This window comes from Rattus norvegicus, chromosome 17 (assembly GCF_036323735.1).
Source record: "Rattus norvegicus strain BN/NHsdMcwi chromosome 17, GRCr8, whole genome shotgun sequence".
NCBI classification, from domain to species: domain Eukaryota; kingdom Metazoa; phylum Chordata; class Mammalia; order Rodentia; family Muridae; genus Rattus; species Rattus norvegicus.
In genome coordinates this window covers 60362303-60386537 of record NC_086035.1, presented here as the reverse complement: position 1 = coordinate 60386537, position 24235 = coordinate 60362303, and the positions used below count along the sequence as shown (strand labels likewise).

Here is a 24235-nt window from a genome sequence, read left to right as displayed (position 1 = left end):
TTCTCCATTAGGCAGATGGTCCTGGGTTTTTGTATAAGAAAGCAACCAAGTGATTAGGAAATCTGTTGTGTAATTGTGTCTCCTTAAAACAACAGGAATGCTACACCTTGATACCTCAACAATATGGCTCCCTACACAAGGCCCAAACAATGAGAATAACATTAGACAATTCTTGGCTAAGAATTATGGGCATGCATGGATTATTAAGAGAAGGAGAATCAGTCTTCTCCAGGGAAGTTATCCTTCCTGGGGTAAGTCTTACTCTAATTAGTTATCTAATTTCAAACAGTGGGTCATGTAGTTACATACATACAAACAGCTCTAAACAAATGCAACAGATATTGTTATGTAGTTATGCATTTATGTCTGTGTAACCCCGATAAATTAAAGAAAGGTTGTGAATTTGAGAGGGAGCAGAGGGCAGGACATATTAGGGATTCGAGGGAGGAAAGGGAAGGGGGACATGGTGTAATTATTTTTTTATTCAAAATAAAGAAAATTAAAAAAGGAAGGTTCAGCAAGCCTTGGGGAGCCCGTCAGTATGCAATATTCCTTTGTAACTCCCTCTTAGGTTCCTGCCCTGAGCCTTGCCCTGCCTTCCCTTTGTGATGGATTAGAATTGTCAGGTGAAATAAATCCTTTTCTCTCCCAGTTGCTTTTTGTTATGATGTTTGCCACAGCAATAGAAACCCTAAGTAGGATAGGTAGTGAAAACAGATTGTGACCTGAAGATTAACTGGTGCTAACTGTCCAGCGGTTGTAGATTGTGCTTAGATCTTCCCCAGAGGACTACCTGAGCCGAGCATTAACATCTGCCTGCCCCTGCCCGCCTGGCTTCCCACCCATGGCCACATACAGAACAGTCTCAGGATGCTCTGGTGGGTGGTAGGTAGTCCCTTTCGGTTCAGTGCTAGTCCTAACTTTTAGTGTTGTGTTCCGAGGACAAACAGAGAATAAGGTCATGTGTGAAGGCTCGTTTGAAGAAGCGTGGCTTTGACCTTGGCTCCATCATCAGAATCACTTCACAAATGCTTATTCAGTTGTCTGTCAGTTTTGAGGGGACCAGTTCTGTGAGATTGATTCTGGGGCTTCATGCATGCTAAGCACATGCTTCTCCTCTGAGCTACAGCCTTCTTCTGATTAAAACCATTTTGACAGGCTGGGTGTTCTGAAAAGTTTGTACATATAATTATTCTGACATGTGTAATACATTGTATTTCCAGATTTGAAAGTATGTAAATATATTTGTTTAAAGTTCTTGCAGAATAATAAAGTATGAGAAAAATGAACTGTAAGTTTATATATATATCATATTTGTGTGTGTGTGTAAATATAAATAAAAAAATTAAAATATATATGTGTATATAATGCCCAAGGCAGAATCTCACTTTTGGGTCCTGGCTGTCCTTGAACTGCCAGTCTTCCTGCTTTGCTTTGTGAATTCTGGAATTCTAGGTGTACCCTCTAGATGCTCATGGTGTGCTTGCCTCTGCCTCGGGCTGCTGGGGTTCTAAGTGTGCTCACTAAGTGCCTAGCTATTCTCTTGCTGCTGGGATGATAGGTGTGTTCATGTGCCTGGCTGTTTATACACACTCAACTGACATTCCATGGGTAAAATGACAGCCCACCTTCTCTGCTCCTTGAAATACCTCCTTGAAATGTTGAGATGGATCAGACCTTAAGACATTCAAAGTACTGTGGTAGCTGTTTGGGTGGGGCAAGTTAGGTGCCTCTCAGGAGCTTCTATTGGAACCAGGGAGGGAGAAAGGAAGCAGACCAACTCTTCGGTCTGCAGCCCCACACTTCTAATGCCTGTTCTCTAAGAACAGGTTTTTCCACATTGAGTCAGACCTGTTTTCCCTCCCTCCCAGATTCCTTCTCATTATTTGAGGGAGTGCTTAATATACAAGTATTTACTTCCTAGATGAGGGAGATTACATGAGTGTTCTTAAACCCTTTCTGGGAACCAGTTAAGTGGGACCTGCTACACTGGCTTTTCTTCTTCATTTCTCTCCATGTTTTTCCAGAGCAGTGGCCTCAGCAAAGTTCTTTCAAATGACCAGCATTGCAACTGACTACGGAACCACCAGGGTCTGTTCAGTGTTTCCAGCCCGGAACCTTTCCCTGTTCAGATGATAGCTACAGTGATTTCGATTAGACTTCTCATGGGTCTGTAACTGGGTAACCTATTTTTGCACAGAGATTAAAGTATCCTTTACGATGTGAGAGGTAAACAAAGACCAATAAGTTTGGATTTGGGCAACATGATGACAGACTGGAGTAGTAGATAGAATCTGCTACGTGTCTGTCCCTTGCCATATGCCAGGGACTGTGCTGAGCAAGCTCTGCCAAGGTCTGAGTTTGTAATTTACCATCTCTTTGATGTTGTCCTTTCATTTTTACAAATGGAAGGATCGCATCGTGAATCTTGTCAGGCCAGGATTCAAACTGAAGTGACTCACATACCTCGACCAGACCAGTGGGTGAGAATGGGACAACTGAATTTATGTTGGAACCTCCCCCCCCCCCCCGGTACACAAAATATAATTTTTGAACAACTCTGTAATCTTTCCTCCTCCAGATCCTGATCACATCAAGACAGGTGCATATGGCACACCCATAGTGTCCGGCCTCGAGACTTTTGTCTTCCGGTGCACGCAGCCTAATATTAGTTTGCCCCTGAGAAACCTAAAGGAGGCGCATAAAAATCACACTGCAGTCATGAAATTGTGCTGCAACTGAAACTTGCTTCCCAGCATGTGAGAAGATGTGCATTTTGATGTGTTCCTACCCCTTAATGACGCTGCAATCTGTCTGTAGAACTTTACAGCAATGCCATGTTAAGTGTGGAGGGTACAGCGGGGTCCCATTGGAGGGAGCTCACCGACGTTGCACAGGTAGACAGATGATGGTGATGGGCTGATTAAGGAATCAGAGGGATGGGACAGGGATGTTAATGGAGGTTTGGTCAGTGCTAATTACAGCAGTGATTAGCTGAATGGCTATGTCTTTGACTTCTCAGTTTCTTCTTGGTTTCACTTGTTTGTCTGAATTGCTCCTGTCCGTTAAGTGGGCCTTGAGGGTTTTTTGAGTTGCTCAGCCATTGCTCCTGCTAATGTATGCATTTATATCTTGCCTTGGGAATTTTTTTGATTCCCTTATGGCCCTGTTCATCACTCTCCTGAGCTCCAGATCATTGACTCTGTAGACTTTGAATATCTGGGTTAGAATGAGTTATCTGATCTGTTCTCCTTCTAAAGCTAGTCACGTGTCATGTATAAGGAGAGGAGAATGTTCACGCATTGACAGTCAATGCTTAGATCAGGGTCCCTATTTAATAGCAGAGGCCCAGAAGCATTCTGGAAGGTCCTGTCTTTGTTGACTCCCACAGATGTGTGGTCCAGGTAACATGCTTTTCTCTGCCCCTTGGTTCCCAGTGAAGTGTGCTTCTGCCTGAGATAAGGCCAGGGATGACATGGTTCTGGTTGATTTCACGGGAAATTGCCCTTCTGCTGAAAAGAATATAGCTTCACCCAAGCCAGATGCTTTGCTCTGAGGAGAAAGACAACTTGATAGTCTTCTCAGAAGCTCTATTTGCAGTCCTCTTGGGTTCTGTAGGTCTGCTGCCATGGCTCTTCCTTGTGGAATCAGCATCTACTGTCCTAGCCTTCAACTGATAACCCCAAGGCTACATGTGCCAGTGATGAAGGGTGTGGACTGTACACTAACCCTGTACACAGGGTTTCTATTCCAAGTCCGCTTATCATGAACCTTGGTGAGTGTGGTCAGTTTTTCCTTACTATAACAAGTTTCTGAGTAGGTCAACATACAATTCACAGAGGCAACACAACAACACATTACTATGGGAGGCACAGAAAGAGTGAGAGAAAGAATGGGAGTGTGCTGGATGTCTCTACAGTTTTGTTCAGATGACTGCAGAACCTGGAAAAGCTGTTGCTGCTGTTGATGCATAACACACTGCTATTATTGGTCTTTTTATATAAATATAAATATATATATACAGATATATAATTTGAATTTTTTGAAACTTTACCTGTGCTGTCAACTTTCGAAAAAAGTATCCCCGTTTACTGTGTTGAGTTGGCACCGTACAGAAATTAACAGCCATATTGGTCTAGAAATGTTGAACTTAAGTTTTTTCCATTTGTACAGGGGTAACACACTGTATTAAATATGTAAGGTCTTATATACGTGGGTTTGATTACAAAAACTAATAAAGTATTCTCTAAATTAAAAAAAAAAACCATAAAAAAAAAAAAAGAATGGGATCCTGCTGCCCTGCACAGGGGCATGCCCTTGATGACTTGAAGACCTTCCCTTAGGCCTTACTACCACTACTACTACTAGTTCCTCCTCCTCCTCCTCCTCCTCCTCCTCCTCCTCCTCTTCTTCCTCCTCCTCCTCCTGCCCCTCTTCTTCCTCCTCCTGCTCCTCCTCTTCTTTTTCAAGATTTATTTATTTTATTTATATGAGTGCACTGTAGCTGTCTTCAGACACACCAGAAGAGGGCATCAGATTCCATTACAGATAGTTGTGAGATACCATGTGGTTGCTGGGAATTGAGCTCAGAACCTTTTAACCGCTGAGCCATCTCTCTCTAGCCTTACTTGAGGTTTCCATCTTTTGATGGTGCCAAGCTGAGACTGTGGCTTTCACATACAGACTTTTGGAGGGCATTCCAGACACAGGTAATTGAGTATTTCAAGCCTCAGTTTTCTTCTGTGAAACGGGCTGATGATTGAATCCACTCAGAGGAAAGTCAAGGGGATAGTTAAATACTCTGTAAAGTACTGAGCATAGCACCTACGTGAAGCAAGGCACCAGAAGTGATACTGTTATTAACTCAATTCTCCTGTCTTAAAGGTGACTCCCTCCCCCATCTCTATTATGTGGTCAGTAACCAAATGACTTCATTTTTTATAGTGTTTCCTCTTGTCCCTCCTTCTTCATGACTGACACTTAGACCAGCACTGATGGCCTCATGTCTAGATTGTAGTCTGCTGCTCGATGACCTTTCACGGTTCTGTCTCCTGGGAAGCAGCCAGAGTCACATTCCTTTTTTAAGATGGCCACTGATTCTTTGGATCTGCCACACAGTTTTAACAGTTAAAACTGCAGTGCAACTTAGAAAAACCAACCACATGGGGGGTGGGGTTGGGGTGGGGTTCCTATTGCTAATCTCTGCTTTTTGTTGTTGTTTGCTTGTTTTTTTTTTTTTTTTTTTTCTCAGAGTGTCGTATGGCTCAGGCTGGCTTCAAACTCACCAAGTAGCTGAGGATGACTTTGAACCTCCGATTCTTTAGTCTCTACCCATCCAATGCTTAAATTGCAGGCATTCACACCCTGTGCGTCCATCCTCTTTTTCCCCACATAGTATATATTAGTTACTTTCATACCACGCAGCACTGTGCCAAAATGCTCGACAGAAACAGCTTACTATGAGAAGGGCTTGCTTGGGCTCATGGCTGCCGAGGAACTTTAGCGGGGAAGGCATAGTGAAGTGGATCGGTCCATGGTGACAAGAGCATAGCTCCTCGCCAGATTAGCATGGTGACAGAGCTCTTACACTGGTACTGGGAACTTCGTGTGACCTCCTAACTTACTTCTGTCAGCTTGGTCCCACCTCTGAGCAGCTCCACAGCATTCAATATGGATACTGTGCCCTAAAACAGAAACCAGTATTGAAATATCCAAGCTCAAGAGGGCATTTTAGATTTATATATGTTAGGGGTGGCCTCCACTGTGCTGTGGCATAGAAATGTACTCTGAGATGGGAATTTTTTTCCCATCCATGTTGTATAAATTGGCACCATGGGTTGCTTCACTGGGTATGGACCTCTTTGTCTCTCATGGGACCATTTTGCCCTTGTTATGTGACCTTCACTTGGTCTGAGCTGATTGTGCCCTGGGAGGCAGCACCCTCTTGCTCTCTGGGCTCTGACTTATCTTTAGGAGTTAAATTGCTTAGAAGTTTTATAACTTTGTCCAGTAATCCCAAGTGCTGGGATAATGATTTCTTATGCATTAGCCCTGTTGAAATGAATTCTTTGCCTTGATAGTTGAAGCACAGTGGCCCTATATCACTGCTTTATTTGCTTTTTTTTTTTTTGCTCTAAAGCATGAGTATAGAGCATGTGGACAGTGACTCCTCTGTTTCTGTCTTTTGAAGTCTAGGGGACTTAGCAGCTGCTCAGAACCTCTGGCTGGCAGAGGGAATGCAGGGTAGTGAGTATTTGCTCTCCTTGTTCTTGCTAAGCCCTATACTGAAGAGCTGATGGCCTGGTCACCTGTTGTCCCACATTAGCTTCTGGCTAGGTTACCTGTTGTCTTGGGGTAGGTGTGGCTAGGTCACCTGATACCCTGGGGTAGGGGTAGCCAGGTTACCTGTTGTCATGGGGTAAGTGTGGCTAGGTCACCTGATACCCTGGGGTTGGGGTAGCCAGGTTACCTGTTGTCATGGGGTAGGTGTGGCTAGGTCACCTGATACCCTGGGGTAGGTGTGGCCAGGTCACCTGTGTTATTCAAGAACATGGGTAAAGCACATACCAGCTTGTCAGAATGATACATGTGTGTAATCCCAGCGCTCAGGAGGTAAATGTGAGAGGATTATGAGTTTAAGGCCAGCCTGTGCTACATAGCAAGATTTTGTCTCAATAAGAGGTGGGGGGGGGGCGCGGAGAGGAGCACGGACTCCTAAAGCTTTGGTTTCTTTACCTCAGTTTCTCCATTCTCTGGCTCATGATAATAATATCAGTCCTTAGGAATAATAACCATGGTGTAGTCTTGAGTTTTCTTCGGGTGACAATGAGGAGGCTTTAAAATAGGAAATTGAGAGATGGGAAAGTAATAGAAGCGTCTTGGAAGCCAGAGGTTTTGCCTTTATTTTATCCCCAGCCTTTTTCTTGTCTACATGCTTAATGGTTATGAATAATTTAAGAATTAACTTTTGTGTGCGCATGTGTGTTTCTGTGTCTGTGCACATATCATGGCCTATATCTGGAGATCAAAGGACAACTTAGGAGTTTTTTCCTTTTACCATGTGTGTCCCAGGGGTCAAACTCCGGCCACCACGGCCACCACGTTGGTCCTGCTCCTTAACCTTCTGAGCTGCTGCCTCCTGCTGTGATCCCTTGGGGCCCATGCTCTCTAGGGCCCACGCTCTCCACTCTAAGAATGCACAAAGACTGAAGGCTAGTTCAGGAGAATCTCACTTAAAGGAAGAGTTTACTACAAGTTGTTAGCTTGTAGACATTTACATGTCGCTGGCTCTTTAAGGAATTACAAAGGGAAGCCGGCAGTGGCTGGCGTGAGGGATGGGTAGGGGAAGACATTGGATTTGTCCAAAATTTCTTTAGTGGCTCCTTCCTTTGTAAGGCATCTCCTTGGCCTCCTCAGGGGACGAGGCATGCACATTTCCTCCCGGGTATAATGAAGACTTTGTTGTAGATTAATTCTGGGAGGTGAAATCAGAATGCCAGTCGACAATGGCAATGTCTATTTCAAGAACTCTGCTACAGGTCCAAAATAGAAACTGAATGCTTGGTGACGGAGACATTTCTCTGCCTATCCTAGAGTAACTAGGTGGGATACCCAGATACAGTTCTGGGATGCTTTCATTTTGTAAGGAATTTCGAGCCTTTTCTGATAAAGGATGTAATTCAGCAACACTGAATGCGGGTAGGAGCACCCTGTTGGCCCTCACTGGATATTAATGGCTGTTAATGGCTTGGTTAAGTTCAGGTTTTCAATTCAATGTAAAATTGAAATCCACTCTGTTCCCCTCCCTTGCTCTGGTTTTCTTTCTTCCCAGAAATAATTGTTAATAGGAGTTAGTCTTTTTTACTTAAAAATGTTTTGATAACTCTCGTTCATATATATATTATATATTATATATATAATTTTATTATGTTGGCACATTATAGCTTTGCATATATATGCATATGTGTGGGGTACAAAGTGATGTCACGAGTTTTGAATACAACCCCGAAACAAGCAAACACAGCTGAACGACTGGTTTATCACCCCCCAAAATATTTGAGTTCTACCCTGTGGTAGCATGTGTCTCTCTCAGTGACCCATTGGGTTCAGTACTGTTACAGGAGTCCAGCTTATTCCCCTGTAGAGTTGAGGCAGTGTTTCTTTGATGATTCTCTCCTTGGCTTCCTTGGTTTTGGGATGCAGGCTGAATTAAATGCTTGCTGGCTGGAAGGACACAGCTTTTCACTCTCTCTGTCTTGATGCTCTCTAGCTGTCTGATTAGAAAGCCCAGCAGCGCTTTCATGTCTGAGTTTTTTATTGGCTGGAGCTGTCTTTGTGTAACTAATCATGAACATAAATCCATCGTCGATTCCTTAAAGTTTAGTTTAAAAATCGCTACTTGTTTGTTTGTCTTAAACTGTTCGGGAATTAAAAACTGATGCTGCCAATACATCTGAAAGCCCCAGGTTTGGCTGAACTCTTCATGCATGTTTTAGCAGACTCTCTCAATCAACACTTTCTATTCCAAATAGGCTATAATGATACCGCAGCAAATACAGAATCTTCTGCAAGGGTGTGGGGAGGTGGCAGGGCTTTTTTGACTTGAACAACATTTAAAATAGTGTTTCTAGAAACTTCTTATTCTGTGGAAAAATGATACGGTATTCATTTCTACCTCTTTTCTCTCTCTCTCTCTCTCTCTCTCTCTCTCTCTCTCTCTCTCTCGTAACTAGTTAGTTTTTTTTTTCTTTTTCTTTTTTTCGGAGCTGGGGACCGAACCCAGGGCCTTGCGCTTGCTAGGCAAGCGCTCTACCACTGAGCTAAATCCCCAACCCCACTAGTTAGTTTTCTATGTGGAAACTATGTCGGTTGGATTTGAGAAACAAACATAACCCAAAAATGAGTTGTTAATCCCACACATAGGAGGAGAAAGACCACCAACCCAAATCATCATGGCCAAGTTTATTAAAGCGAGCTTTTTTCTTCATGTACTTAGCTTATCTCTCCTTGAAGGGGCTCAAGAGACAGCATTGCACATGGGTTCTCTAAGGGTTTCTTTATAGTTAAGGAGTTTGGGGATTCCAAATGGGGGATTTGGGAGGCAGATAGACTGAGTTACAGGAGTAGACCAGAAGCATAACAAGTCAGCCATGCAGAACCATTTGCAGTTAAGGTTACAGGTGGGGCAGAGCCCAATCCTTGAGGAGCATTTAGTTTAAACAGAAATGAGTCTACTTGTTTTTACCGTAAGATGGCTTTCAAGCCTAAAATGGAGTCGCACTGGCTTGTCCAACTATCTTTTAATATTTGTCTAGATGCTCTTGTAACCAGGTTTCCCTTTCACTGAGTCTGCTTCCTAAAGGGTTAATTACCTCAGGTGGACTGAGAGGCTCTGGAGAGGAAGGCTAACCTGGCTGACTTGGAAGCTTCAGCTCAGCAAACCTACAAGGAAAGCCTACTGGGATCTTCTACTTTAGATGGTAGGGGAGCTGACCAGCAGAAAGATCTTCTGCCCAGAGTTCTCCCCTTCTGTGTCTTAGAAAATCCCAGGTCCCCTACCACTTGTGCAGTCTCACTTCTGTGGAGATATTTTTGCCCTTCATTTGTTCTGACTAACAGAACAGTTCTGCTTCTGGAGATGCCTAACTGCTTTTTAAAATTTCTCTGTCACCTCCATTGCTCACAACCTACCATCTGGTTATTTGGTCATTTTTGGGTTATGAACCCGGGAGGGGTTTTGGGGTTTCACTCCCTAGCCTCTTTCTCTCTGAATGACCAATTCTGGTTCCACAGCCTCGTCCAGAACCCATAAGGGCATAAATTAACTTTTAGAGATGATTGCTCAGAGGCCAGGAAATGCTGCTTTTCCTGTTGAACAATTGTCCTCCCTTTAGATAAAAATTACTTATGTCTAACTCTTAGATGTGTTTTTTTTTTTCTTTTTTTTTTTTTTTTTCAGAGCTGGGGACCGAACCCAGGGCCTTGCGCTCGCTAGGTAAGCGCTCTACCGCTGAGCTAAATCTCCAACCCCTCTTATATGTGTTTTATGTATAATATATATGTGTATCTATACGTACATTTATACATACTGTCACTTTAAGGATATTTTTGACCACCAAAGCCTCTTTAAAAGTAAATGAATGAATAAATGAGTTTTTCAAGATCCAGTACAGGGATCCAGTTCTGCCTTCTAGGTTAAATGACTACTATCCTTATACCTTCAGCTGTGGATGGCCTGAAATGATAGCAGTGGGACTTGTTAAATGTTAATACCCCTTCATAAAAAGAGGAGATAAAGAGGCCATCCCAGCTGATTGTATGTAGACAAAAAGGAGAGAAAGAGCAAGAGAGCACCACTGTATGTGTCTACAAAATATCCTCATATATTTGTGAAAGCTTTTCGGTTTGACTGTTTCTTTGTCCCTCCCTCCCATTCCCATCACTAAGGTCCGACCCATTCTCTATAAGCAAGCCCAGGAAAGCATTGGTTACCCAGAGTGAACTTTGATGAACCTGGGCTTTGGCTTGTCATTGGGACCTTATGAGGAGGGATAGGCATTGTTTAGTTCCCATCTCCCCCAGGGAGAATATTCTCATAACAGATAGTAAATTCATTTATTTGCAAATCCTGTTGTGTCTTATGATATTAAGAAACAAAAAAAGTTATAAGGATGAAAAGATTGAAATTGATTTTTGTAAAGAAGGATTTATATATGAAGATTAAATTAGGTGCAAGGATGTTTCCAGGGTGGGGAAAAAAAACCCTGTTATTTTAAGTTATAAGGGTTTGAATAACTTATTTAAGGCATGTAAATGATAAGGCCACATGATATATATGGTATTAAAATTTCTAAGATTTAAGCTCAACAATTAGAAAAATGTTATTCCTAAAATGTTACACAGTAGTTAAAAGCACCATAGCAGTGTAACTGATCTTCTGGGTATTTAATAACTGAACTTGGGTGCTAGTCTAATGAAGTCAGGAGAGGAGCTAAAAAGGAGACTATGTTTCCCTTCCCCTCTCAGGTCAGTGAGGTCCCAGCTGACTATGGGCCATCTTTAGAAATGTTCCACAACTGTGGAAAGCCACCCGTTCTCTTGTTTAGGGAGGCCATGGAGACCCCAGCCGAATCTACAAAGAAGGAGGGTGAGCACCCAGGAAAGATTTCCTCAGTGCTTCCAGGGAAAACCACAGCCAGGCCAAACAAGGCCTTTGACATAGATGCACAGTGGTAAAGACAGTCTTGAGGAGTGGGGACCCCTCATAAGCCCAGGTGGCTCCTGATCGTCAACTTGATGTAACAGTACAAAAACAAAAACATAATTTTGGTCTGTCTGAGTGTGTGCTGTGAAGGGACACTATGATCACAGCAACTCTTATAAGGACGACATTTTGTTGGGGCTATTTTACAGTTCAGAGGTTCACATTCTCATCATGGTGGCATATAGGTGACACAGTGCTTGAGAGGAGCTGAGAGTATGGATCTGAGGGCAGCAGGAAGAGAGAGTGAGCCACTGTGTATGGCTTGAGCTTGTGAAGCCTCAAAGCCCGCTCCCAATTAGGCCACATCCACTCCAATGAGGCCACATGTCCTCATCCTTTCAAATAATGCCACTCCCCATGAACCTATGGGGGCCATTTTCATTCAAACCACCATAGCTACCTATGTGGTCTTGAACACCTGTTAGGAAAGTATAGTAAAGATGAAAATGATTAGTATGTTTCTTTAACAGTTCAAAGAACTGCAGTCCAGAAGTTATGATGATATGGAATGCTATGTGGGCAAGCATTTCTCACTAATGATTCTCTTCCTAATCATATATGTTGCTCATATGTCGGAAAAGACCTTGCTTGGTTTACTTTGCCCCTACAGTATTTGTCTATAGCTGAGAAAAGCGGGCCTATCTTCTTAAATGCAGAGGCTACATCCAAAAGGCCATACTTAACAACAATGGAACACTCACTATTTCTCAAAGAGTGCTTCTCACAATTATGTCTTCCTGTATCCTGACTATCCATATTGCCTGATTGGAGGAGGGTTGACAGGTACTCTGTCAGTAGACTCACAGGTTTGGGAATTATTCAGGATACTCAAGTGATGTTCTTGGGAACTTTGCTAGACAGTAAAGATGACTCAGTAGGATTCCTTTCTCTTACTTGACTGACTTCTCCTACAAAGCTTCCAGGTGCTCAGTTGTCCTTCGGGAGACTGATGTAGCAAACAACAAGTTACAGGTACCTTGTCCTCTACAGGGCTCTGTGCATGGTGTAGACCGGTGTACAATTACACTCCATCTTCTTCTTTTTTTTTTTTTTTTGGTTCTTTTTTTCGGAGCTGGGGACCGAACCCAGGGCCTTGCGCTTCCTAGGTAAGCGCTCTACCACTGAGCTAAATCCCCAGCCCCTACAATCCATCTTCTTAAACCAAACTTAAGATAATCATGATGTTAAAATGATTTCCTCCTTAACTTCATCTCTTAATGTTCCCCACAAGGCTGTAACAGTGGAGACCCCATGGCTGATTCTGAATTTATGTGGGCCAATGAAAAATGTCTCAAATGCTTCCTCCAAACTGATGGCCTTACATCTTGTAATGGACAGCAGTGACAGATGTCAGCCGTCTCACCGATACCTACGGCAAAGCCTGCTGAAGGCTCTTCTGATGGTTTTTTTGCCTTTTCTCTCTCTTCTAATAAGGGTAGAACTTTCTGGACTTTTTTTTTTTAACTGTGTTGTTGTAAAAATATAAGAATAAAAAAAGTATGGTTGTATTTTATCTCGCTGGGAGCACTGCCGTGCCCCAAGATATCTGCTAGATATCTTGGCGGAAACATATCCCAGCCGCACACTTTCCTACACTCAAACCCTCACATAAAAGAACACACAACACAATAATCTTAGATCCAATTGATAAGATATAATTGCCCACTTAAACATACAAAGCCAGGTACTATCCATCCCTAGGAACATTAATAACAACCTGTAAATACACAGAGTGGAATCTTAACATCACTTGCCATATTGTCCTGCCATGGCTTCTCCCCTCTCCTCCTGTCTCTCCTTTCTGTTCCAGTCTCCTCCTCTTCCTTCAAACTTCTCTCTCGCCCATCCTTTCTTCTCCTCCAATGACAGGCCTCCTTCTATCCTGTACCTGCCCCTCACCTGTACTTTACTAATTCAATGGGGAGGTGGTTCTGGTGAAGTCAATGTGATTAGGCCCTGTCCTTGGGGCAGTGGAATTAGCATCAAAATACAGATAACTTCAGGGCAAACCACAACATAACTGCACTGTCAGTAGGAATTACACTAGTCCTAACAATCTCACATATGTATGGTCCAGATGCCAGCTCACCCACAGGGATGCTTACTGTGATTAAATGCTGTTATGGTCTGGACCTTTGCCTTCTGTTCAGGCTGATCATGGCCCCTTGGATGGACCTTCCTCTGAGATACTAGAACTGCTTCTCTTCCCATGTCACTCTGCTTATCAGCTTGAAGCACTTAAGACAGATCTGCACCTCCAAGCCCCTAAAAGCAGTTTGAGCGACCTCTGAAAAGGGGACTAATGGTTCGTTCATCTCAGCCCACTGTTTGCCACTCTAGGTATTTATTTTTTCAGAACTCAAAACTGTAATGGCTGGACTGAGGTCATCCTGCATCAGTTAACCTCTCTCACCAGCCCTCAGAAAATATCAGATTAGCTTAACATCCTTCTGGACCCACTGAATTCTTTGACTGCCATAGTACTCTGAAATCAAAGAGGACTACATCTTCTAACTATGCCAAGGATGGGATTTACGCTCTCCTCCAGAACAGTGCTGCCGCTGCACCAGGATATCCACGCTGGTTCAAGGTGGAGCCAAAGACAGGGGCTAGACCAAACTTCAGAGGCCAGCCTCCTGTGGATGGCCATTGGTTCTTTACCATCTTGGTTCCTCCCTTTGCTCTTACCCTGCCCCTCCCCCAGTCTTCCTCTTGCTCCTTATACTCACAAGTTTCACTGTTTTTTAAATGTCTGACGGAAGGAAGTCCCTCTGGATTTAGTCACTACCATCATTAGGTCTATATTAGGACAGTAGCTGCCATGGGTAGGTCCCCAATCGTCTGTCTAATCCTCCCATAGTCCTCCTTGCTTCTGCCAGCTTACTTTGGTGCAGCCCTCACTCTTGGCAGTGGGACTAGTCAGTGTCACCCCCTTACCCCCTCCGACGCTTGGACCAGGCAGGAAAAATTTCTCCTAACATTCTTTTACCTTGCTTGTATGACAGTCCTTGGCTTCATGTACTGTCACCTTAATTCACCTCTGTTAGGGTCCCCTCCAACTCAGTTTTTCGTTAGCCACAACCTCTTTACTTTTCTCCTTCACTGATCAGATCCTTTAATGGACTCTACTCCTTCCTCTCCCCTTAATCTCCACACAAGAAAGCTGAATCTCCTCTTAAATAGAACTCACTAGATCTTCTAGGGAGCCAAGACCACTTCCCCACTGTTGGGTCTGTCTGCCCACTAAGGCCTACGGCTTCTGGGCTGCCTCTGCCCCCTCATCATTATGGACCCGCCGCCCTTTGAAGTGGCATCTTGCATAACACCTGACCATTTCCCAGGTTCTATGCCCGTAACGAACTTCTCAAGATGGCTCCATCTTTTACCATCCCCTACTCTTCCCCAGTCCTGAATGGTGAACTATCACTTGCCTCCAACTTGTTAACCATTGGCATCCTTCCCACTCTGACCCAAATCACCTTGCCAAACACCTACAGCCATTTGAGACACAATGCTAGTCCTTCCCTCTACAGGGAACTCCTCTTTATGGGCATACCTCTTCCACTGGGTCCTTTTTGTCTCCCACTCCTCCCGCTCTCCACTTCCCCCAAGATCCTGGCAACCTCTCAGTTTCGCTCTGTAACCAAGTCACTGTTTTCAGCCCCTTAATTATTTTTCAGAGGTTTCCTAAGGAGTGCATGATAGCACTCCCTGGCAGCGGATCAAGTTAAAACTCTACTCTGCTACATAAAGTCAATCCAACCTGTAGCCTCTTAGAATCTGGGGACAGAGCCAGCTACCACTCTCACTGTCTGCTTCTTTCAGGAAGTAGCTAGTGAGAGGGCATGTCATTTCCTTCTTCTGTCTTCAGGATCCTTAAGGTCTCAAGTGGACCGAGAGACTCTGGAAGGAAAGTTGACAGATGACACCCATGGAAGCTTCTGATGCGGAAATACACATACCAAACAGAGGGTAGCTTCCATTCTAGACGGGGGGAGCGGGGCTGACTTGCGGATGGATTCTCCCATTCCCAAGGGTCCCTGCTTTCTGTCCTGTAGAACCCCATGACATAGTCTCACTTCTTGGAGAGACTGTGGCCATTCGGTTGTATTGACTAAAGAACAATTCTGCTCCTGGACATGCCTATGTGCTTTCTTTTACTTGCACTTAGCCTCCATGAATTCCGATCTGACATTGCCCATTGGACATTTGCCTGTTATCGTAGCTTCTTTTTATTCACAAGATCCCCAGTGGTCTCGTCACACCCTTTCTCTTTTTGTATGCACACCACTCTGCTTTTTTGGAGCTGAACACCGTGCCTTAAGTTAAGTTTTAGAGTTCTGATGGACGGGTTTAAGAAAGCTGAAGTAGGGTTCTCTGTGGAAAGTAGCTTTGTGGCTTTCCCTTTTTTTGTAACGTGATTTCTGCCTGGTTTATTGTCATGTCAATTTCAGGACTTTTCAAAGATGGCATCGGAAAGAGAACAACTTATGGAATGTGTCCTACGGTAGAATCAACGGACGTGATCTCCATCCATGACCTGAACCTCACTTGGTGTGCAGAGTGCACTGCTAGGCTGTCTCTGGGCCTTGAGCTTCAGACAGAAGCTGATTAGCTTGCATGCAGCGGGCTCTTGTAATTGGATCTGATGACTTGTTTAGTCTTAACTTTTGGTTTTAAAAATTTATTTTTAAATGAAGTGTATGCATGCGTGCCTGTGTGTGCGTCTGTGCATGTGAGTGCCCATGGAGGCAGGAGGGCATCACATCCCCCCAGAACTGGGGTTAGAGGCAATCGTGAGTCAAACTCCAGTCTGATATAGGGGTGGTATTCACTTAGCCACTGAACCATCTCTCTAGTCCCTGCTTTCTGTCCTGTAGAATCCCATGACACTGAACCATCTCTCTAGTTCTTGCCCTGTTTTTAGAATTTGTAGTTTTCTTAGCCGTTTGTATATTGCTGGGAGGTTTTATACTGCCCAGTTTGTGGTTTGGGGATAGAGAAATGCCACTAGACAAATGTGTTAGCTTTTCAAGTAAAAAGGATACTTAAAACCAAAACAAGATCCGCAATGGAGACACATGCCCCTTACTTCCTGCTTCGGGGGCCAATAGGCTTTTATGGCTAAGACTAGACTTTTCTTCAAATCTCAGCAGCTCTTATTCACTTAAAAACCTCCTCCCCTTGACTTAGCACTGTCTTGAATTATCTTCCATTTTTCAGCTACCGGCCTTGTCTGCCTAGGCTCACCTCACGTGTGCCTCATGTTAACATCCTCTGCTACTAAATTCTGAAGTGTTGTGTCATGTAATCGTTTCAGAGACCTTTCTCTTTCTGACCTGTTAGGACAGTTACCATCTAAATGACCTTGGAATTGTAAACATGTCTAAGATTCAGCACCTGAGAATGTCAGCTGAGGTAGTCCTTACAGTATTTGGTGTCTAGACTTGTAGGAGGCGTGTGTACTTAAGATACTGATGTTGTCACCAATCCTATGGAGTCAGGATCCTTTCCTCTGCTTCCATTGTTCTTCCCATCCTGCTGTCCTCTGCGTAGTCAGCTGCAGCCTTGTAAAAACACAAAGCTGTTGCATAAGCACATCACTCTTCGGTCTTTTGCTGCCCTCCACATTCAAGCCCAGGCACACAGGATGTTGAGTTTGAGTACACACTGCTTCCCTGGGTACCAATATTCATCCCTTTTCACATGGTCTGTGAGTACACACTGCTTCCCTGGGTACCAACATCCATCCCCTTTCACATGGTCTGTGAGTACGCACTGCTTCCCTGGGTACCAACATCCATCCCCTTTCACATGGTCTGTGAGTACACACTGTTTCCCTGGGTACCAACATCCATCCCCTTTCACATGGTCTGTGAGTACACACTGTTTTCCTGGGTACGAACATCCATCCCTTTTCACTTGGTCTGTGAGTACATTTTACTTCCCTGGGTACCAACATCCATTACTTTTCACATGAACTGTGAGTACACACTGTTTCCCTGGGTACCAACATCCATCTTTTGTCAAGTGTACTGTCTGTCCTTTTGTTCTTTGCTATTTCTGTTACGTGTTTTTGGTGTTGGAGATTGAGCATGCCCCAGCTCCCCTGTGGGGTCTTTGGTTTTCATCCCCTTTTTATCCTTAGTGACATGACTCAAGTCCCGCGTGATTTTGACGGAGGCAGGTGGATGAGTGAGGTGGGGGAGGAGAACATTTGGATCATGACAACATGTTCATGTATGAGAATTTAAATACATTTAAAAAAGACAAAAGTCAACCAACCAAATAGCCTCTTTAATTATTAGATGTAGGTTGATGTCGTTATGCGGGTGAAGGCAGACACAAGATAAAACAAGGCATGTCATTGGATGAGAAGGAAGGGAGAGAGGATCAAAGTTTTAGGAAAAAAGGGAGAGGAAGAAAGGAGGGGGAGGCAACATGAAGGCAGATGTAAATGATCCTCGTCGTGCATCTCTACATAGGTATAGGTAGTTAGGAATATTTCTTAAGGGATGGATTTCTATAGGTCAATTTATCTTATCTAGGTGGGTGGTTTATTTCCTTATCAATTGGTTGTGAGTTTGTTGTGTGGATGTATTGGATTGAGAATTTAACATATAAATCTGATTGATAAATTACAGTTTATTGAGTCCTGATTTCACTGGGTTGTTGGGAGTGTGGGCAGAGTCCGTGGCAGGGACCCACTATAGGCCAGCCCCATGCTGGACTTCTAGAGCCCTGATTTTACCGGGTAGCTGGAACCAGAGAGTTCTCCGCTAGAAGAGAGCCGCTGGGAGAGATCCTAACCAGAGATAAATTATGGTTATTTTATGTGGCTCAGCAGTGCCGGAACTAATGCTAGAGACCAGTGTGGCAAGGTGCAGTGCTGGAATGGCTCATGGACCGCCTGGGTCAGAGAGTAAATGGGGGTGGCGTGGAGCCCCAACAGTGCCATGTGGCCCCATGGATGCCGGCCCTACCCCAGGATAAAAGGTTCAGGCATTTTTAAATACTTATTGCAATACTTAGATGTTTTCTTGACAGTTTTACTCATGCACACAGTGCCTTGGGATCAGCTTCAACCTCTTACTCTCATCCCTCTTCTATCTGTCCCCCTCCCTTCCTACAAACCCCTTTCCCTATTTTGTCCCATGACTGGATTTCAGCATTGCCATGTGTGTGGCTTTGGCTTGATGCTGTCTACAGGAGCCTGATGGACACACAGTTGAATGACCTCCCTTTTGCCTTGTGTATTATGTGGTGTTAATTCATAGTGATTAATCATCTTTATGTGCACTCACATAGTCTATCACTTTGTGCACACATGGGAGCTTTCTTTTCACTTTGGTTATAAGTAGCTACAAGTCCTTTCTGGCTTGGCCATACCACAGCAAAGCTCACTGCCTGTTCGTATTTATGCTTGGGGTAAAAGCACATGATACTCTTTTTGGTCAGGAATAGTTAACAAATGACTGAATCTTATAATTATTCATTGTGGATCTTGTCTGTGCTACAGACTCCAAGAAGCACAGTGGTGTGTGTGTGTGTGTGTGTTTCTCTATGTTATGTGCACACATGCACACACATGTAAGAGTTTTCCTTAATATTATTCTTTAACCAGAAAGCAGGAAGCAGATAATGATGCTGAGAGTGGCTAGGGAGTTGTTCCCATCGTAGAATATAATGGCTTAGACTCGCATGTTGGTGGCACTGCAGACACAGGGATGACTCGTAACCAGACAGGGTGTCTGAATGGGTGTGATAGGCAAGGGACGTGGCACTTACCGGGAACTCTAAGGCTGGGTGGTTTGGGGTCTGCATGGTGGTCATGCCATTGCCAGAGAGGCTGTGCTGGCAGATGGGCAGCTTTAGGACATAGCAGAGACACCCCCAGTTTTAAATACGTTGAATTTGAGGCGCTGGTATGCTAAGGAATGTGACACTTGGCTAATGTGGTGGGCCTGGTGTAAGGCTAGAGATGTGAGCATGAAGGTGATAATTATAGTCAGTCAGTCTCTCTCTCTCTGTCTCTCTCTCTCTGTCTCTCTCTGTCTCTATCTCCATTTCTCTCTCTGTTTCTCTCTCTCTCTCTCTCTCTCTCTCTGTCTCTCTCTCTCTCTCTCTCTCTCTCTCTCTCTCTCTCTCTCTCTCTCTCTCTCTCCACAGAGTCTTGACATGTAGCTTATGCTGTCCTGGAACTCACCATCCTCTTACCTCTTGAGAGCTGATATCTCAGGCCGCTCTGATTCAGCAATAGCTCAGGAGGCTGTCTTGTAAACACTTTAGTTGGCTGCTGCACCAGCATCCATTGGGTTGAACAACCTGGGCGAACACTTTACATTCTTAAGTATAGCCTAAATGGAAGGGAGTGGAAGAGCATGTAGGACATGACCCCCGAGGACCACATATGGCTCCTGATGACTTGGGATGAAGAGCTTGTCTACACTGAGAAAACCAGGAAGGGAGGCACGCAGTTAGTTTCCTTTGAGGAGATCCGGGTAGATGTGTACTTTGCAGCTTGTGACTTGAGCGTTGGTATAATTCAGTGTAGGGAGGGGAAGTGCTGGATAAGTGTGTGATTTTCTTTACATCTATTTCACTGTTTTGCTGGGTTGTGAAAACCAAAGAGTTGAACTTGTGAGAAAGCCATTAGAAAAGAATAATAGAAAATGTAGTTTGGAAACTGTATGATTTGTTTCCACAATGCTAATGTGGGGAATGTGTTTGATGGTTGAAGAACATGGGACAAACGTCAGGGGAGACCTGGTAACTAGAGTGTACTTAAAATTCCGTGTGCGTGTATGCCTGTGTGTGTGTTCCTATCTGTGTATATGTTCACATGCTGGAGGTACAAGCATTTCCAGGAGGCCCAGCTTGTTACATGGATACTGTGAAGGGAACTCCAGTCCTCATGATTGTGCAGCAAATCTTCTTAATTAGTGGGCCATCTATCTCTCCAAACCATGTATGTTTGTTTGTATGTATGTATGTTTGTTTATGGTACTTTTTAATGAATATTCTGAAATATTTGCCCCTAATTTTTTAGGAATAGGTATCTGAAGTTAGTGTTTGTGTTTCTGTTTAAGCTAGACAAATGAACTGTTTCAATTAATACTTTTTTTTTTTTTGATGTTGCTAGAGATAGAACTTAGTTCCTGGTACGTGCTAGGCCAGCAATCTGCCACTGAGCCAAACCTCAAGCCCCAAATAATTCTTTGGAAAAAATTAAAACATGGTCACTGCAGGTTTCAGCAAGGCCAGCAGCTTTGCCATAAAAGTGATATGCTAGCCTAGCTCACAACACTAGCTACAGTGTTGCATTCAAAGACTCTGAAGAAGAGTGGAGGAAGCCCTGCTAAGTCTTCCGGGATCATTTATTGGCTCTAGAAGAAAGGTAACATATATAGTAGCTGTTACTGTTGCTACATCAGAAGTGCTCAGCTGGCTGGATTCATAAACGCTGCTTACCATGTTTTCCACAGTCCCTTTTTAAAGCTTGTGGCTATGTGATAACTTTTACACACTTTCCCCATTAAATATACTCAAGTAGTATTTAACATTTAAGGACAGCTTGACAGAGAAGGTCACATGTCAGCAGGGCCCAGTAGATAGTTAACTCATCAGACACACAGGTGCCTGGTAGTCCCCAGTGGACTACCAGAAGGCAATAGATTTGTTGGCCATCGTGTTCTTTCTCTATTGTATTTTATTTTACATTATAATACTATTTTAAAAATATTTAGAGCAGTGATTTTTTAATCTTCCTAATGTTGTGATCCTTTAATAATAGTTCTTCAAGTTGTGGTACCCCCAACCATAAACTTATTTTCATTGTTAGTTCATAATTGTAATTTTGCTACTGTTAGGCATTATAATGTAAATATCTAATGTGCAGGTTGTCTTGTTCAACCCCATAGGGTTCTGACCCATAGGCTGAGAACCACTGATTTAGAGTCTTGGAGCCATCATTGAATAATTGATTACAGCCATATATGGTATCCCGAGAACCTTGGCCAAATGAAGGGTGGTTAGTGGTTTAGGGTTTGGTTTACCTTCCTTCCCTGTGTTGAAATTTTCTCTTTGGGACTAGCTCAATGAACTTTTTTATCTAGAGCCTGTACCCTCTCAAGTGTACTGGCCACAGAGGGTCTAGAGTGTCTGGCAACCTAAAAGTCACCTAATGGAGAAGATATAGTGGGTTTGGTGAATTCTGTGATGGTGAATTTATATTACCAACTTAACACATTCTAGACTCCATCTCTGGGAAGAGAATGTCAGTGAGGAACTGTGTAAAGCAAGTATGCCTGTTGGGGGACTGCCTTGGTTGCATTAACTGATGGGGGAAAGCCCAGCACAGTGGCTGGCACCATCCTCTGCATTTAGGTCCTGGACTGTGTGAGTGGACAGGAACTAAGTGCGTTTCTGTTCTCTCTGCCCTTGACTATGGATGTCTTCATCATGTGTAGGCCTTGCTTTTCCTCAGCGATGGACTGGAACCTGGAAGTGTAATTTGCTTAAATCCTTTTTCCCTTCAGTTGTCTTTTTTTCAGGGTATTCTGTTACAGCAACAGAAGTGAAGCTAGGCCAGCGTGCCTGTTTTGCAGAGAGGAAAGAGCTGAGGCATAGAGGAATGTGGGCTTGGCTAGCACCATGTTGATATTCCTTGGTTCTGTATGCCTCTTCCTGCCAGTCTTTTTTTCTTTTTTCTTTTTTTTTCTTTTTTTTCCAGAGCTGGGGACAGAACCCAGGGCCTTGCGCTTGCTAGGCAAGCGCTCTACCACTGAGCTAAATCCCCAACCCCCCTGCCAGTCTTTTTATAGTCAGGTTCCTTTTTATTTATTTTCATTTTTTATTTTATGGTTTCAAAAGTTTACTAATAATTAATAGGTATAAGACTTCACGCCAAATAATGATTCTGTGGAGAAAGACTTGTTAATATATCTAATAGCCCAAAAGCCATGTTTAAAAATTACATTTCATGTAATTTTGAAACAATCATGGAAAAGAGAACTTTAAAAGTCCTACAAATATGTATAAACTTTATATATAAATATTGGTATATCAATATAACATAGTAAAGTATTGAATAATAGAATACCAATTGTCATAAAATATATAGACTGTAAGTGAAAGATGGTCATATTTCCATTAATTTATTATAGCATTTCCACAGTTGAACAAATGGCAATGGATACACTTTTAGTATTTTCCTGATTTTTTTCTAAAATATTTAGATAAAAGTTTCTTTTTTGTTTATATATTTTTTAAAACTGGTTGTCCTCCCCCTCTCCCCTGCTTCTATGAGGGTGCTTATCTACCTACCTACCCACTCTGCTGCCTCACCTCCCTAGCATTCCCCTACTCTGGGACATCAAGCCTCCACAGGGTCAAGGGCCTTCCCTCCAGTTGATGGTCAGTGAGGCCTTCCTCTGCTACATATGCAGCTGGAGCTATAGGTCCCTCCATGTGTACTCTTTGGTGGTTTAGTCCTTGGGAGCTCTGGGAGGGTCTGGTCGGTTGGTATTGTTGTTCTTCCTATGGGGTTGCCAACCCTTTCAGCTCCTTCAGTCCTTCCCCTAACTCCTCCACTGGGGTCCCTGTACTCAGCCCAGTGGTTGCTTCCAGCATCTGCATCTGTATTGGTCAGGCTCTGGCAGAGCCTCTCAGGGGACAGCTATACTAGGCTCCTATCAGAAAGTGCTTCTTGGCATCAGCAATAGTGTCTGGGTTTGGTGTCTGTAGAAGGGATGGAACCCCAGGTGGGGCAGTCTCTGGATGGCCTTTCCTTTAGTCTCTGTTCCACTTTCTGTCCCTGTATTTCCATTAGACAGGAACAGTTCTGGGTTAATATTTTCAAGATGGGATGGGGCTACCCATCAAATGGGGGCTCTGCCTAACCTCTGGATTTGGTCTCTACAGGTTCTCTCTCCCCTTTGTTCAGTTAATGACATTCGCTTTGGGTCCTGGGGGCCTCTTGCTTTCTTAGCTTCTGGAACTTTCTACTGGCTATCCCTAGTTCCCTATCACCCACTGCTATACACCTCCATTCAATTTTCTGATCCTCTGTCCTTTCCCCCATCTCTTCCCACACCTGGTCTTGCCCCACTCCCTTCCTCCCTCTCCTCTCCCTCTGCCTTCAGTGATTATTTTCTTCCTCCTAAGTAGGACTGAAACATCCACACATTGGTCTTCCTTTCTGAACTTCATGTGGTCTGTAAGTTGTATCATGGATATTCCAAGCTTTTTGCCTAATATCCACTTATCAGTGAATACATACCATGTGTGTTCTTTTGTAGCTTGGCTACATGACTTAGGATAATATTTTCAAGTTCCATTCATTTGCCGAAGAATTTCATGAAGTCATTGTTTTTGATAGCTGAGTAATATTCCATTGTGTAGATGTACCACATTTTCTGTATCCATTCCTCTGTTGAAGGGCATCTGGGTTCTTTCCAGCTTCTGGCTATTATAAATAAGGCTGCGATGAACATAGTGGAGCATGTGTCCTTGTTATATGTTGGTGCATCTTTTAGGTATATGCCTAGGAGTGGTATAGCTGGGTCCTCAGGTAGCACTATGTCCAATTTTCTGAGAAACCTCCAGATTGATTTCCAGAATGGTTGTACCAGTCTGCAATCCCACTAACAATGGAGGAGTGTTTCTCTTTCTCCACATCCTCACCAGCATCTGCTGTCACCTTGGATGGGCTGTAGTGGTGATCTCACCTGTGAGTTTAGGCATTTCAACACTTTTGGGGGACACACTTCCTCTGAGTTGGATTGGGGTGTGGAGGGTCAGCTCCCAGGTACAGATAGAAATCCCAGGTTCCTTTTTATAGTTGTTAGCACTCTTCGTTAGTCAAAGTATGAACTACAGTTATTTGACTTAAATATAGTTTGAAGTATTAAATATTTTATATTTTAAATATCCAAACTTTGGAAACTGTGTTTCTGGACAATTATTATGTTG

At 43.5% G+C, this 24235-nt stretch overlaps 1 protein-coding gene across 6 annotated transcripts in view; it reads left to right on the top strand.

Annotated features, from left to right (window-relative positions):
• Mpp7 (MAGUK p55 scaffold protein 7) overlaps positions 1-24235 on the top strand; it is a 266719-nt gene that overhangs the window by 15277 nt on the left and 227207 nt on the right. For 4 of the 6 annotated variants that reach the window (XM_039095742.2, XM_063276474.1, XM_063276475.1 and 1 more), the window contains exon 2: positions 9959-9994. The exons of the other annotated variants lie outside the window; for them this stretch is intronic. The gene's annotated coding sequence lies outside the window, so the exon portion shown is untranslated. The remainder of the gene's footprint in view (positions 1-9958; positions 9995-24235) is intronic. 6 annotated transcript variants of the gene reach the window in all.